This window comes from Thermobia domestica, chromosome 13, assembly GCF_964235325.1.
Source record: "Thermobia domestica chromosome 13, izTheDome1.hap1.1, whole genome shotgun sequence".
In the NCBI taxonomy this organism is placed as follows: domain Eukaryota; kingdom Metazoa; phylum Arthropoda; class Insecta; order Zygentoma; family Lepismatidae; genus Thermobia; species Thermobia domestica.
In genome coordinates, this window is record NC_137466.1 from 143,089,828 (window position 1) to 143,093,610 (window position 3,783).

Here is a 3,783-nt window from a genome sequence, read left to right on the forward strand (position 1 = left end):
ATTAATACATCTCCAAATAAAATCATACGTTTTTTCTAATGATAAGAAGATCAAAAGAAACAAAACAGACATTTAAATGAAGGCAAGGGCAACGAAGTTATCGCTGTAGAAACGTTTATTTCCTCAGAGTTTCCTTTAATACGATGGGTTATTGATACTATTAATATCTAGAGTTAGAACCGCAAGATACTGATATTTCTTGTAAAAATTTTTGTCTCATTTCATTTTAAAAGGATAACTATTTAAAGCAAGCACTGTAACTTTCAAAAACTATCACCTCGTTCATAAGTTATAAAGAAATACATTTAAAGAGTTTAGAACTACAAATGATATTTCGATGTTTGTAACAGATTTTCTAAAAATGAATTACGAATGGCTACAGTAATCTTTTAATCTCTTTACTGACAATATATAGGGTGGCCCAAAAGTAGGTATACAGTCGCGTACCGGTACTGATCGGTTATGACATTTTATATCATTTACTTATTGTTATCTATACAGGTATTGACTTAGTTTCTTCCTTATTTGTTCTCAATCTCTTTTCACTTATTCTTAAGCTCGGAACAAACCAAAGGAAATAAATTCATTATCTTAATAAATTAAAATGTCATGCTTGATCGATGCTAGAGTCTGTATACCTACTTTCGGACTACCCTGTACAATTACTTCTTCCTTTAATAACATAAGGTGGAAGTGTGGAACGTAAAACTCAAAATATAATACATTAAAAGTAATAGAATCCGACAGATATAAATAACTATAAATAGCGCCTTTTAGGGTCACATGGATCAGTGGATGAGCGCTTACCTCTGATGCATGAGGTCCCAGGTTCGATTCCCGGAAAAGTAAGTTTCTGGTAGATAACATCGTATTCGTTTGTTTTCTCGGGGTATTTTCGTTTAATCCTTCATTCTCATTCCAAAAATTCTTCCATAGCCATTCACTTCCCTTAATTATCTGTCTCCCTTAGCCTAAAAAGCATAATCGTGGAACATTAAACTGAAAGATTTCATTCATTGAGGCCGCGGTGGCTCAGTGGCAGGAGTTCGTGGCTGGTAGCCGAGTGAGCTGGTTCTCGGCGTGGTTCGCTCGAGGTCACTGGTGTTTCTTTCGAGCAGCTACTACTGCTAGTGTAGTGTGTCGATTCCTCTTTCTTGTGTGTGTGTTATCTGACTGAATTTAATTGTACTTTTCACCTGTTCTTATTATTATCACATAGCATTTTTTTGTTTTGTTTTGTTCTTTTGGAATCCAGTTTTCTGACTTAAGTTCGATATGAACACGATTCGCCTCAATACACTTCGTATCAGTTTTCAAAGTGTGGTAAATGTGCCGACTTCTATTATTTTACATGAGTGGATTAGGGATACCTTTGGGTTACCGTTGGAAACTGTGCTCAGCATAGAAATGGATTTTCCACGTAAGCTATTATATATTAAATTAAAAACTCAGGAAGATTGTGAACGCATTTTAAATGAATTTACAGATACTGTTAAGTATTCTGATGCGGTAGGTTCGTATAACCTACCTATTGATTCGGCTTCATATTTGATTAAATTGGTCCCCGTTCATGCGGTTCCAATGGAACTTTCCGATTTACACCTTAAGCAAGTTTTTCTCTCCTATGGGGAAATTCTAAGTCTTACCGATGAACTCTACTCTACTGGACATTTTTACCCGGTGCGTACCGGGCGGAAATTACTTAAGATCGTCCTCAAAAAGAACATTCCGTCATATGTCACAGTCCATGGTCTTCGTTTATGGGTGACATATCCTGGACAAATTAAAACTTGTGCGCGATGTGATAGTGATCAGCATTTGATTTCGCAATGTGATAAACGACTGCCTAAACGTGCTCCTGTGACTGTTCCGGTTTCTGGAGGTTCTCGACTACCTTCCGAGTCAAATTCACGCTTGGCTCCGCCTCCAGTGCAACTTAAAGCTGTTCCAGATGTTACTAACTTCAGTGTTTTTCCTGTACTTTCTACTTCTTCCCTAGTCAAGACTATTAGTGCTGATGGTGATGTGGAAAATACCCCTCCCTCACTTAGTAACCCTGGAGCTCCTTCTTTAGAGAAATCTTCTGTAACTATTTCGCCTGCTGATGTTTCCAGCAAAGGTGTGATACTACCTTCTATTACTTCTGGATTGAATCAGGTAAGTTCGGATAATACTTTAGAGGCTGCTGCTGCGATGTCGTTAGTAGTGGACTCGTCTCTTTCAACGCCCTCAGTGAACGTTTCAAGTGACCACTCAGTACATGAACAACACGCTGCAGTATCTAGTCCGGAACTTGTTACCTCTCCTAGTGTTTCTGTTATTCCCACCACAAATTTGCCTAGTGTGATGAATGTTGAGATGGTACCTTTGGATACGTCGAAGAAAAAGAAACGCCCTCTTCTTGACAGTAAAGCTCCTAAAGTTCAGAAAGTGCTTGACTCATCTCTGTCTAATGACCTAGTATTGCTCTCCGCACGCGATCTAAACAACTTTCGCAACCACAGGTGCCCCCTGCATCTAATGAACATTCCTTTTCGTCCAACCAAAATGCTGAAACGCCGTCTTAATTTTTGGTTAATTTTTTTTGGAGTTTAAATTTTTGCGGTGTGGTAATTTATCTGCTTCGTGCATAGGCTTTGCATTTTGTATATTACTCCCGTATACATTTTTAAATTTTTACTTTTCTATTTTCCATATTATGTATGGTGTTAGGATTGGTACTATAAACTTTAACGGACTTTCTTCCGCTACGAAACAGGATGCAGTTGCTGCCTTTATTAATACTAGAATGATTGATATTTTGTTTGCCTAAGAGGTTAAAATTACTGATTTACACGGTTTATATAATTATACTTTTATTAGTAATGAAACTGTAGCAGGCACAGGTACTGCACTTATTTATCGCAGTGATTTACACCTCGATCAGGTTTATAATTATCCTGATGGTCGTATTATTACTGGCAATTTGGAAACTATACACCTTTGTAATTCTTATAGTCCATCTGGCTCGCAAAACCGTATTCAACGTAATAATTTTTTCAGCGATGACGTTGCTACTGCATTGCATGCTGGTACTCGATCTATTATTTGGGGAGGTGATCACAATGAAGTTCCCGGTTCTCAAGATTCCTTACAGAACCGTACCCCTTCCACTAATTTGCTTCATGTTCTTACTCAATTTGGTCTCGTGGATGTTTGGAGTCATTTTCACCCTCACGACCCGGGTTATACGTATGTTCATTCTCAAGGAGCATCTCGCATCGATGCTTTTTTCATCTCTGCATCCTTGCTTCCTCATGTTCAAAGCATAGAACTGGTCCCAGTCTGTTTTTCTGATCATTATTCTGTTATTTTAACTGTTAATTTACCTGTAACACAATATCTACGATTTTTTTTTTTTTTTGCATCTTAATACTAGTATTTTGTCTGATCCATCCTTTCAAAAACTTCTTCGACAAAAATGGAATGAAATAAGTAAGCAATCTTTACGTAAGCGTAACATTATGCAGTGGTGGGACTCTCGGGGTAAACCTACCCTTAGACTTCTCTGTCGAGAATATTGTCGTGAGCGAAGTAAAAACTTTCATGAGCAGTATAATTATTATTACCGACTTTTGCATGAGTACCATCTTGCTTATCAACAAGGGGCTCCTGTTTTATCACAAATTAAACAGGTGAAAGCTTTTCTGTTATCATTACATCGCATCAAGTTATCCGGTATTAATGTGAGGAATAAACTTATTTCGAGTCAGCCCACTGAATCTCCCGGTCTGGTTCAAGTAA